At 43.8% G+C, this 13,694-nt stretch overlaps 1 protein-coding gene across 3 annotated transcripts in view; it reads right to left on the reverse strand.

Moving 5' to 3' along the window:
* The window catches only part of LOC138452993 (zinc finger protein 691-like), a 195,544-nt gene extending 182,557 nt beyond the window's left edge, over positions 1–12,987 (reverse strand). Inside the window, exon 1 of one of the 3 annotated variants that reach the window (XM_069605390.1) lies at positions 12,775–12,987. The gene's annotated coding sequence lies outside the window, so the exon portion shown is untranslated. The remainder of the gene's footprint in view (positions 1–12,774) is intronic. The other 2 variants (XM_069605391.1, XM_069605392.1) reach the window with 2 other exon arrangements.
* Between the last annotated feature and the right edge of the window lie 707 nt (positions 12,988–13,694).

Genomic DNA, 13,694 nt, shown 5'->3' on the forward strand with positions numbered 1-13,694 from the left:
AAAAGGTTGACGCACAGCACGCTTCCCTCAAGCCAACCACCGACAGCGTTCAAACTTCTCCAACACCACGCCGTACCGTGATCCAATGACACTTCTGTCCACGGAGCGAACAGAGAAATGGGTCAGCGGAGCGGACCCAAATATCACTAATTTTTTGGGATGTACTTTTCAGTGTTTTGAAAAGAATTTACCGGTCTGATTTCAGCCGAAGACACAAAAGCACATTTTCTGGCCCATGCCCCCGCTCCAGGCGCACATTTGGTGAAAATCCGTCCAGCAGTTCGACCTGTAGCCGTGCACAAAGTTTTTCCCCATTCAGTCTATTGCAAAAAAAAAAAACACCCCTATAACTCCCCCCGCATGTTAATAGGTGCGGGGCTAAAGGTTTGTAAGTTTTCCTTTACTTTTGGAGGTATCTTTGATACATTAGTCACCGTAATCGAATTTCTCATGCTTGTATCTGCTTAGATTCACCTACTATGCATAGGCCGATATTTAGTGGTAGCCGCAGAGTATTCAATTATTTGTTTTCGAAACTCGAAAAGGGACGTCTACAGGGCGTGCCAGTAATACTATCCCTTGTGTGATGTTCCCTGTACCCATGGTCCTTCACGCGTCATGAACCCTCAGATTGTTTTGTTTCTGACATGAGGTAGCATGAAGTACAGATGTAATAGAGCAGATAAGAGTAGATAAAGCCAGAAAACATCTATGCGCTTCGACTCCAAAGGGAGGAAGGGTGGGTGCATGTGAATCTAAGCAGATACAAGCATCAGAAATACGATTATGGTGAGTAACGTATCCCTTCTGAGGCTTGTGGATCTACTTAGATCACATTCTATGCATAGACTAGCAAGCAGTATCAGGAAAAGGAGGTGGGTTGTGAGAAAGTACGGTAGCAAATAGATGTTTTAGCACTGATTGTCCTACCTGTGAATCTGCTTTAGAATGTGTGTCAATGCAGTAGTGCTGAGTATGTATGGAACTCCATGCAGCTGCTTTGCAAATGGCGTCTAGAGGGATGCTTGCAATAAAAACCAATGTAACTCCTGTGCCCCTGGTAGGGTGAGCTCTTGGTGTGAAAGGCAGAGTTTTCTTTGATAGGGAATAGCAGAGCTGTATGCATTTCACTATCCATCTGGAAATGGCGTTTTTTGAAACGTGATCACCTTCCCTGCCCGGTGCTATGGAGACAAACAGTTGATCTGTTTTTCTTAGTGGTTTTGTTTTATCTACACAGTATAAAACCACTCTCCTTACATCGAGTGTATGGAGGTTCTTCTCAGCTGAGTTTGAAGAATTTTCAAAGAAAGCGTTTAGTTCAATGGATTGGTTAACATGGAACTTGGAAATTAATTTAGGTGAAAACCTAGGGTGTGTTCTTAGAACCAACTTGACTTTGTGGATAACAAAGAAAGGGTGTTGCACTCACAAAGCTTGTAGCTCACTAACCCTTCTTATTGAGGTAATGGCTACTAGGAAAGCTGGCTTTTATGTTAGGTGCTTTTGGCTGGATTTGTGCATAGGCTCGAAGGGAGGACAAATAAGCTTTGAGAGAACCACATTGAGATCCCAACCTGGCGGCGGGTTGGAAATATGGGGGAGGGCTAGGGGGGGAGGGAGTCCCTTTACTCCCTCCATGAAAGCCTTAACTACAGGGACTTTCCACCAGGACACCTTGTGAAGTTGTGTTCGTGGACAGAGCCACTAGGTAAACCTTGATCGAGTTAAATACTAGGCCAGGGTCTAGTACTTGGAACATGTAGTGAAGAATGTGTGTGGAGTACATTCAATAGGGTTTAGATCCTTTGATTGGCATCATATTACAAATATTTTCCATTTGATGAAGTAGCAGTGCCTGGTGTTAGGTTTGCATGCTTCCTTGAGGATTTCCATACAACTTTGAGGCAATCTTAAAATGTCCAAACTCTAGGACTTCAAGAGCCAAGCTGCCAAGTTCATCGACTAAGGATGTGGGTGGAATGTGGTCTCCCCGTGCTGGGAATAGCATGTTGTAGGCGCACAGGAGCTTCAGCAGATGTGGAAACCAAGGTGATCTAGACCACATAGGAGCAAGCAGGATTATAGTCGCTTGTCCGTGGTGTATCTTGTGCACTATCCTGCCTAGGAGTGGTGTTGGTGGAAAAGCGTAAGCAAATTTCCCAGACCAGCTCATCCACAGGGCGTTCCCCTTGGATTTGGGTTAGGGAAACCTGGATGCGAAGTCTGGGCATTGTGGGTTTAGGCTTGTGGCTAACAGTTCTAAAGGAGGATAACCCCAGAAGGCGAATACATTGTCTAGAATTCCTCTGTTGATTTGCCACTTGTGTTCCTCGGTAGAGGATCTCTGCTTAGAGAGTCTGCTAGGGAATGGAGTTCCCCTGGAACGTGTTGGGACACTGGGAACATGTTCTGCTTGAGTGTCCACTTCCACATTTTCTGGGATAGCCTAGACAGTCATGGAGTGCGTGTGCCTGCCTGTTTATGTAGAACATGGCAGTGGTACTGTTTGTGAGGACTTGCACCGTTTTGCTTGTTGGATGCAGTTGGAAAGGTTTCAGGGCTTTGAGCACTGCCAGTAGTTCTAGGAGCTTGATGCGGTTTCGGGCTGTGGTATGTGTCCACAGGCCATGCGCTGTGTGGTGCAGATAATGAGCTCCCCATCCGGAGAGTGAGGCGCCTGTTTTAACTATCGCTTGTACTGGAGGATTGTGAAAGGGTTTTCCTTTTAACAGATTCTCCTTTGACCACCAGCAAAGTGCTTGTACTAGTGTTAGCAAAACAACCACTAGATCGACCACTTGCCTCGGACCACTGTTTCACTAACCACTCCTGCATTTGGCGCATGTGCAGTCGCGCGTATGGAACCAGATGAATGCATGAAGCCATCATCCCTAGCAGGCGCATTGCTTTGCGTACGGTTATTTGGCGACCGGCCAGATAATTAGGTATTTTGTAGCGGTATGTTTTAAACTCTTTCGTTTGAGGGGAAGACTAGCCCCTCGTTTGTCTTTATGATAGCTCTTAGGAACTGTTTGGTTGACTTGACTTGGAACAAGGCTTGATATTTTCTCGTTGATTGAGAACCCCAATTGGAACAGCAGGTTGATTGTTCTTTGGGTATTGTGCTTGCAAATTTGGGGGGAATCCCCTGTTATCAGCCAGTCGTCCAGATAAGGGTACACTGGGATTGTCTGTCTGCGTAAGTGTGCCACCAATACCTTGGTGAACACCCTTGGAGCGGGAGCTATGCCGAAGGGTAGCACCTTGATTTGATAGTGTTCATTTGCCATTTTGAAGCGCAGGAATTTTCTGTGCGCTGGGAACATCGAAATATGAAGTATGCATATTTCATGTCTAATGTTGCCATGTAATCCCCTTGTTTTAGCAGTGGGATTACTTCTTGTAGCATTGTCATGCGAAATTTCTGTGGCTTGACATGTGTTTTCAGGCAGAAGGTCTAGGACAGGGTGCATTTTAAGGTCTTTCTTGGCACAAGAAAGTACATTGAAAAGATACCCTTGTTTACCTGGTTTGCTGGGACAATCTCTATGGCGTCCTTCTCTAAAAGTGCTTTGACCTCTTCTAGCAGATGGCGCTGTTCCTCCTGCATTTTCTGTCTTTGTTTTGGCGGGTGGTTGGGCAGTGTTTGTAGGAGTTCTATGCAATATCCTCCTGCTACGGTGGAAAGTGCCCACTTGTCTGGCGTGATCCCCTCCCATGCGTGGGTAAAATGACGAATGCAACCTCCTACTGGAGAAGGATGGGAGGTAACCTGGAGCAGGTGGTCATTGCTTTGGTGGGGTGGAGCCTTTGCTGGAGAAGGATCTCTCTCTACTTCTCAAACTTTTTTGCCCTCTTTGAAATCTTTGGTGGGAGGAGTGACCTTGCGAGGAACCCCAAGGCTTGTCCGCCCTGGTTGTAGTTGGAGGACTGCTGGGAGTTTTGTCCTCAAACGGTTTATTTGTTGGCTGTCCCATGGACTTGAGGGCGTCGTACTCCTCTTTAGCACTTTGCAGTGCGTCCTCGACTGCCTTCCCAAAAAAGGCATTTTGTTCTATCGGAATATTTAATAGGGTGGCTTGGACTTCAAGTTTAAAACCGGATTGTCGTAGCCATGCATGGCGCTTAATGACGGTACCCTCAACTACAACACAGCCTATATTATCTGCTGCGTCTAGATTATTCTTTAGGATGTAACTTGCCACCTGCTTACCCTCAGCTACTGTTCTTAAAAGCTGTGATTTAAGGGCTTCTGGGGCAGGGTTGATTTGTTGAGAGATCTCGTCCCATTTGTGGCAATTATAACTTGTCAAGAGTGTGGTGTTATTGGCTATTCTTACTTGGTAAGCAGCCGAGGAAGCAACTTTCCTGCCTAGTGTGTATATTTTCTTGCTCTCCTTGTCAGGAGGGGCTTTGGCATAGGCTAAGGGTGTGCCCGCTCTCTTTCTTGTGGTAGTCACGACAAGAGAGTCAGGCTTTAATTGACCCTTGATGTATAATGGGTCTGATGGGGCTGGTCTGAACATCTTCTCAATACGAGGGTTAACTGCCCTTGTAAGGTTGGGGGCAAGTAATGAAGGCTGAATGCGCCTTTGGATTGTCTACAGGAGTGGTGTGAACTGTGCTGCAGACGTCTTATCCCAAAGGATGTCCTTGTCATCTTGCACCTTCTGGGTATCGATTTTAAAATGGTCTGCAGCTTTTAGGTGGAGCTCATTATACAGCAGCCGATTGTCTACAGGGGAATAAGCTATGGGTTGGTCATGATGGTCCAGACATTGTATGATGTATACATCATCATCATCATATTAGTCTGCATCATATAGGTCCCCATGGTCTGCTATTGAACCAGGGACCTGCGAGCCTGAAGTGTTGATGCAGTACAGGTCCTCAGGAATGTTTTCTGATGTACTAGACGGGGCAGTGTCCAGACAGGTTTTTTGTCAGCAGGCTGGTCTTTAGCTGCCTCACCCTGAGAGGGCCATTGGAGCCTGGACAGTTGATCAGGGTGTTGATCAAAAGAGATTAACAAAGCTAGACATTCTCCTCATTCCTCTATCAAATTGTTCAGGGGTCCATTGTGTGGAGCTTGGGAAAACTGTGGGAACAGGGGTAGGGAAAGCCTCCGATGTAGGTTTGTGGTGCATTGCCCTGAAACGGTGTCACTAGGGGCAGAGTGTTCTTTAACCTTTGAAATAGGGTTTTGTGAGGATAGTGTCTGGCACATCGACATCATGGATTTGTGGAGAGTGCCTGGGACGTGTTTTTTAATGAGTTCTTTCAATTTGGAATTATTAGAAAGGGCCGTCGACGCGTCTTTCCAGGCACGGTTGCCAGTACCCAAGGATTTGTCCGATTTGCTTGCGGTGTCGGAAACAGTCTTTGGCGTCTATTTTCTGGACCTGTCATGTGGCGAACGCGACCGCCCAGTAGACAGGGACATTTCGGGCCTTCTTCTTAGTCTTGCGGTCCTTTAGGGTTTTGGGCTGAAAAGGTTTGCAGAACTTCCACTGCTTTTCGGGATGATCCCTGGGAAGGCAGAGGTTACACACCCTGTGTGAGTCCTTCCAGGGAAACTTCCTATTACAGGAAAGGCAACATTTAAATGGTGTACTCTCCATAATCTAGAGAGATGGCAGATCGGTGATGTAAAGGGAAGAATAGGCAAATAGGCATTTTCTAAAAGAAGAAATTATTACCTTCCCCCACTCTCCCTACTGTGCAGGGCCGAGGTAGGTTGGGGCCTAGGTAGGCTGCAGTCAGTCAAACTTCATCAAGACGGTTGAAGTAGTCGCCGTCGATGAAGAATCGGTCCTTGAAAGCCGTTGCCGAACATCTTGCGGTGTACGGACATCGAAAAGGAAAGAAAAAGTCTAAATGTAATCGTTAAACTCTGCAACTTGCGTCAGACTATGATGACGGAAAGAAACAGTCTAAGGGGCCTTGAAGCATGTAGGACCATGGGTACAGGGGACGTCACACTAGGGATAGTATTACTGGCACGTCCTGTCGAAGTCCCTTTTCGAGTCTCGAAAACAAATAATGTAATACTCCACGGTTACCACTGGATGTCGGCCTATGCATTGCATGTGATCTAAGCAGATCCACAAGCCTCAGAAATCTATTCTCATGGATTTAATGATATTTAAATATTGCATTTGGTGGTGAAAGCTGAAGAACAACTCTTGGACTTGACTGTTTCAGGCTGGGTTTTTTTGACAGTAGGTATAAATCCCCTCCCATCTCTGGGCCACCTTTGGATCATGGATCATGCAGGTAGGTGGGCTAATAGTCCGGGCTGCACAGAGGACTCCCAGGTGACGCAGACAGCCACGGAAATGGTGCAAACACAGCTAGCCAAGGGTGGCAAATTACACTGAAATCCAGTAGAAGGCACCAACATCCTCAGAGGGTCATTCTACCTCAGGGCAATGGACCATGCGGATGCCACGGGACCCCACTAAGGTGGAAAGGATACCTGCCTGCAGAGGGCCATGCCTAACACACGCCTGGGTAGGGACATGAACTTGACCTTGGTATGAAAACTGGAAGCAAATGGGGGCCTGAGGACAAGAAAAAGGAGCAACCATGAGGTCTGTGTCACATTCTAGCGACAGGTTTGTTCTGGCCTCCAAAAAGGCTAAGAGGGGTTGTGAAGCCTTAGGGCAACAGGTACAGTAGGAGGAGCAAAGGGCCAACAATACTGCAGGGAATGGGAGAGTGAGTAATAGGGAGATCCCTACCAAACTGGAGATCCTTCTTACGGTACCAAAGGGAGACCAAAAGAGAATGGGTGTGGGAGGCATAACAGTCACATACATAAACTTGTATTGCACAGTGTTGAGCTAGAAGACGTGGATACTCTATCACATCTATTTCCGGATCTACCAATGATGGCTTATATACGCGGAAAGAATTTCAGAGACCAATTGATAAGAGCAGAAAGGAGTAAACCTACAACCCAGAGGACCTTAAGCAAACCAAAGGTAGGCACTTTTGCCTGCCTACATTGTCAGCATTGCAACAACTTGATCAAGGGAGACACATCCGTCATCCACACACAGGCAAAAAGGTCATGCTGAAAAATTTCACGACATGCAACACAAAAAATGTCATCTATGCCATACGCTGCCCTTGCAGCAAATATTATGTCTGCAAAACCAAAACAAGGGCCAAAGACAGATGGAAGGAACACAAATCATGTATCAGGACACAGAACATCAAATCATCCGTCTTCAGACATTTCCACGACATGAGACATAATGTTTCCCAAATGCGATTAGTAATTCTGGAGTTCCTGCATCCATTTAGCAGGGGAGGGAACTTACCCAAATTACTGGCTCAGAGACAACTGTTCTGGATTAACAGACTCGACGCAATGACCCCACTAGGCCTAAATGAAGACTAATTACTTGGGTCCATTCTTATAGCCACAGAGTAACACAAAAGTTTGAACAACAATTGCTGTCCAATGTCCAGTATCATGTATATTAGCACCTATGGTATAAATGTGTTTTAACTTCTAATAAGTCCATTTAAAGATGTTGACAATAGGCTGTACACCTATCCGTTTTGCGGTAGACAATTGTTCAAATGACCATTTTATTGTACATACGTTTTCTTTTTTTACACACAAAATACTGGCCTTTCAGAGGGAGTGTCTATTTCATGTCATAGCAATGCCTATATTTCTAATTGAGAAACACATCTAGTATAGGTACATAACGGGCCAAGCCAGTCCTAGTTTTCATCTACTTAGTCATTAGACCTACGGAGCATTCTGCGCCCCCATCTGTAAACATGCCTTCATTTCTAGTCAGAGATATTTATATTCAACATTAACATCCTTCTATCTATTTGACTATTTTATGTCTATAATTTTTATACCCGTTTGGGACTTGGCTCTAGTCATTTTTCACAAAACCCATAAACCACGCACTTTTGTAAATATGCCGTAATTTCTAGTCTGAGAAATGTATATTCAACATAAGCATCTTTCTCTATCTCTCTTTCTATATGACCGTTGCATGTCTGAAGTCACTATACCTGCTTGGTATCCCGCTCTAATCACTTTTTCTAAATGCCTTAACTCATGCATTTCCGAAAATTATAATCACATGACTAGTCAGTTTTTTCACTTACCAGCACGTTACACTCTATTTAGGCCCAACACCAGGTTTTTGAATAGCACATCCATTCAGGTTTTACAGAACTATTTTTTATACATTGATACCCTGGGACATCCCCCATTAAGTTAAAACGACCGACCGTTCAGTCTGTTTTATTTTGACTTGGTACGTCTTCACTAACACGTGCCTTTCTTTTCTGGCCCTCGCTGGGTCAATGTTTTACTCGAGATACCATCATGTGTGCATGCATTTGAGTGACGTCATGCCACTCACTCGTGCACACAGCATAACACACTGACACCAACATACTCTAGTTAGTGCTGTACATTATTGAAACACAATCAGCCCAGCATATTTAGTTCAACATATTCTACCTTAACCCACTTCCAAAGGGGTTTTTCTACATTACGTCACTCGCGCGCGGTCGGGTGACGTCGCTGTCTGTGACGCTGCTCATGCATGCGCGGGTGACTTCACTGGCTGTGACGCTGCTCGCGAATTCGCGGGTGATGTCATCCAATTTAATTTAACATATATAAACAAATCCAGCGCTGGATGCGGTCGGAGAGCAGCCCTTCCTGATCGCATCCCCGCTGTGGATGACCATTGATACATCTTTCACTGGTAAGTCTTGCTTAGTTATTTGGGCTATTCTTGTGCCCTTTGACACCACATTGTATTTATGCTCTCATTCTCCCCTAGGAGAACGGAGCAAGCTTTCTTCCATGACAACATGACCACACAACCTAACTACATCATGTTGTTTCTACTTTGAAAATTCTGGGGCCATTATCACGGCCCTTTGGAAAATCTTCTTCATCAATCTATTGAGAAGAAGGGTAAGTTTACCTAGAATCAGGTCCTTTTTTAAAAACTTAATATAGGCATTACTGGGACTGAATACACTATAATCCCCCTTTTTTTAACCAGGATTTAAGGTACAAATGCTGCATAGAACCCTTATTTTGAATAAAACTGTGGAGTATTGAATAGAAGTATGTTCCCAACAAAAAATACGTCTTTTTTGGCTAAAATGTTTTCTATTAGCAAAATCAGGTTTCTAGTGACACTTGTAATAGTATGGCCATCATAATAAGTTTTTGATCACAAAAAGTTTTTGTTTGTAATTCTGTTATCTTATTTCTGTTCTGTTCTATTACTACATTTAATTTATGTCTCTATAGATCCTTGTGACATTTTTGTTGAAATCTATGCCGCTGATGAAGAGAATATGGATCTCGAAACGCGTTGGGCCAACTTGAAAATATTAAAAAGGAGAAGACCTATTTTTCTCTAACCAAAAGGAGTCTTTGAATGATTTTTTTGTAAAGCACCCTTATTTGTTGGATTATGAAATATCTAATGTGAAAAAAAAACTTTGGACTAAATATATTTTTGTAAAAACATCTTTTAGGCTTATTGCCCTTTGGAAAGTGTGCAGGGGACATAGTTTTCCATAACTTAGATTTCTCTGTTCTTCAAACAGCACATAGCAAGGATGACACAACAGCTTGGTATCATCTTTCTCTCCTGTGGAAATTGAAGCCCTTTATCCCAGAAAAAAACTTCAGATCTGCTGTCCAAGCCCTGGTCCTCTCCCTCCTGGATGGTGAGAAATGCGCTTCGAGGAGGCGTTCCGGCGACTACCCTGGCACCCTTGAAATGCGTCAAACATGCATCAGCACGACTTATCAAAAGACTGCAAATTCAACTGCATCACCTTTGCCCTCATCAAACAGCACTGGCTCGCTTGAAGCCTTCATAATCTTCAAATCCTTTTGCATCATTGGCAAGGATGTCAGCCTGAAGTCCCCAAGCAACCTCACTGAGAAGTCCTGAATCTCTGGAGGCCCAAGATCCACCAGAAGTAAAAACATGTGCAGACTTGAACTCTGCTGTTGTAAGAAGGAAATAACCAGGAGATAGGCCTTCTCTGTCTATGCCTCAAGACTCCGGAACCTCCTCCTGTCAACATCCGACTCGCCCCCTTCACTTCTACAGACTGGGTGATCTGATCCCACTGTTTCCTCAACTTGTTGTTTATAGATACCTTGCTGACAATTGACAACCTACTCCCTCCCACACCTATTGAGTTTGACATATCTGCAAACACAAGTTACACATACAAATCGTTTCAATCGTATTTGATGCTGGTAAACACACATCTTCTCTAAGACATACAGAAAGTGTACGCATAACCAGCAAAGCTCTGATGTTTAAAATACATTTTGTCCTATACAGGCTACACAAAGCATAAAGACTTGCCAAATGGTTCAGGTCTACCCTGTATTGCTTACTTGCCCATCACTATGTGAAAACATTGCTTTGTGATTAATGCTAAAAGGGGTGAACATTTAACAAACGTTATCGTTTACTGTCTTCAGAGAATGCAGAATTCATAAACATAGGAAGGATATTTGTTAAACATAATGTGTGATTGTGAAGAGACCTACTGCACACTGTAAGAAATCAGTGTTTAAATTATTTTGCAGAAAACGGATTGGCAAATTGTAACACGGACAGTTAGTTAAATAATGTTCACTTTATGGAATCAATGTAAACATGTATTTTAAGTTCCACCATTTTGAAAATCTGACAGCTTGCAAGAAAGAAATGCTTATTCATGAATGCCAGTAATACAAAGCAGATGCTGATTGGCAGTAACTATAATGAGCGGGGTGCATACGTTGAACTCTGAAACATTTCAGTAAATCCCAGGATACTCAATAGTATACAGGCCTCACTATAAACGCAACCTGATCAAGGACAGTTAGTAAAAGTCTTTAGAGGGAGAGAGCTGTTCCTTGGAGGCATTTCCAAGATGGACTACATTTCAAATGTAAGCAGTTTGGTAAATCCGAAGTTATTAACTAGGATACAGACCACACTGAAGTACAGTTGATTAAATCTATTGATTAAACTGAACACCCACTAGTGAGGATTGACCTGAAATGTAGCCAGTGTGGTTCAGATGAACTTAAGTGGTGGGCTATAAGTAGCTACTCAGAACAGCAGTGAACACTAACAGAGGAAGCATTAGAAGGCTAGCTACCTAAATAAGCCATATGGATGCAGAGTAATAGGAGCAGCAGATTAACAAATGGACTGACGGCGTAAGAGAAAGCAAGCAGCCGACTCTGTGCCTGGGCCAAGACATTAACATTGTCTATGGGCCTGGAATTGGCAATTTGCCAATCTATCCGAATTCTAATGTTGAATGCTTATGTCAATAATTTGAAGGCAAATCTAAATGACAGAACTGAACTACTTAGTTAAGAAGGAAACAGTTTTCACATGCCTTCCCAAAAGAAAGTGTGCTCATGGGTCTAAAGCTTGGCAAAGAGTTCCTTTCCATGGCTGCACCATTAAAAGACACCATGATGTATTTTTGTTAGGTAAGCCTTTCAAATATCCATGTGCTGGTGAAACAGTGCAAAAGCAGGGCTTACTTTGTTACTCTGTGGATAAGGCACAGTGCCAGAAAATGATTTGCCCAGGGTCACACACTAAAGTGAAGTGGTGAAGCCGAGATTTGAAACTAGTCTGCTAATTAAGTGAGTGAATATATATCCTTAAGTCTAGTTGGTAGGAGAATGTGTAAATGTTTGGCTCTCAAGAATATGTTTTTTAGAGATATTCTGAACATTACAGAAAACATAATTAAATAGCTTGACAAATAAGCAAATCCTTATATAACTATGTTAAGCAAAAATAACACAATTGGACCTTCCTCCTCCCTTGAATGGAAGCATAAACGTTCCAGAATAGAAAGTAATGTAAGCCTAAAAAAGTACATCTAGGTTTTGTCAAAATGAACTTTCAAGACTGAAAGCCACACAACAAAATATAATGTGGGTCATGTTATATGAAATGCAAACTGCATGCAGGGGACCACCGTTTGCACTTGTGTGCTGCTGGGTCCCTCGCATAAAATTGTAAAGATTCACAAAGCGAGGGGAACCTCGAAGAGTGAAACCAGACGCAATCTCCTTTACTCTTCAGTTTTTCTCTCCATCTTGAAAAATAAAGAAATATCGCACGCAAATTACGCTTTGCACGCGAGCATTTATAAATGGGGCAGTGCAGGAAATGGAAAGAGAAAAAGTATTACGCCTGGCTTTAGCGCCACCGTGTCCAACACGTATGCAAGGGGTGGAACCTCCTCCAATAATAACACATATGGAAATATAAGGAAGATTCACTCTTACTCTGGAAATAAGGGACAGAAGTGTATATTTAACTGGTGCTGTGTGTTTTTTTGAAGTAAAATAACAAACGTCTGCCCCCTTCCTCCCGTTTCTTATCACTAATCCTTGCTGGAAGCCCTTCTTAACATCAGCACTGTGCGAGAAGCCCCCGCAGCCCATGGGATGGTGACGTCTATTCTACCATGGAGATGTTCATTCTCCTCTTATCTTTGCATTCTGGGATTTGTAGTCATGCGAGTATAATGGGGAAAGCCAGGACTACAAGATTCAAAATGGGGAAAAGAGTAGAAAACTGACGCTTTCCCCCCTGAACTTGCCTTCAATGCTATTATTCCCCTCTCTTGCGCTACAGCAGCCCGGTTAGTGACTGCCTCTATTATTGGCAAAACGACTTCAGCTGAATAATAAATACTTATTTTGCTTATATTTCTCACCCCCGTAATCCAAGTTCAGATTTGGGTCCCAGTTTCTAATTGAGGAACGGACCTAGCAACGAGCCCTGGTCACGTGACGCACGCACAGCGTTCCATGAAGCGTAGTGCCGGCGTTTCTCGCGGGCTGCTTCACGCTACGTCCCAATCAGCCCGGCCACGCACGCCGCAGGGTCGCGTGATCATTAGCTGGAGGGGGGAGGGGGAGCAGGAAATATATTAGGCATTGTACCTACGCATGCGCAGTGCGCACACGAACGTTTGTCTGATGCTGAAGGACAGTCAGTTTCCTGTGACCTAGGAGGTGGATGCTATTGTTTATTGCCAACATTCACCTGCATACCTCTCTCAACCCTTTTAGTCACCTGGGCGGGTGAAAGCAGCAGATTCATTTTCAGCCCTTTTAGTCACCGAGGCGAGTGGGCGGGTGAAAACAGCAGATTTCATTTTCTTTTTTTTTTTTAATAACATATTTTATTATATTTTGTGCAAGAAACAACAAGAAATCAACAAGAAATCAACAAAACTACAAGACTACAAGACTTTGCATACGGCTGGCAGGGTAGCCTGGACGAATACACTGGAGGACATAGGCAAGCATAGCAACACATGTGAAATAAAGTATATGAGCAGTTGAGGTGGCAATCAATTCCTGGCTAGTCATATTACGTGAAAATGCCCCAAAGCATGGTGTTAGCAGGCATGGATTTTGCGGGACTGCACGCCAATGCACAATAACGCTATTACAGTAGATTTACATTGTTTGTTCCCATCTTCCCCAAATCTTGTCCGCTTTGCCCGGACAACCTCTGGCTTGGTAGACTCTGCGTTCCATTAAAATGATTGCATCCACGTCCGATAGCCAGTGATCATATTTCGGGGTGTTTTCTGAACCCCATAATTGCGCGATGTTCCTTTTCGCA

Source organism: Ambystoma mexicanum, chromosome 4p (genome assembly GCF_040938575.1).
Source record: "Ambystoma mexicanum isolate Mex_15411 chromosome 4p, UKY_AmexF1_1, whole genome shotgun sequence".
Classification (NCBI taxonomy): Eukaryota; Metazoa; Chordata; class Amphibia; order Caudata; family Ambystomatidae; genus Ambystoma; species Ambystoma mexicanum.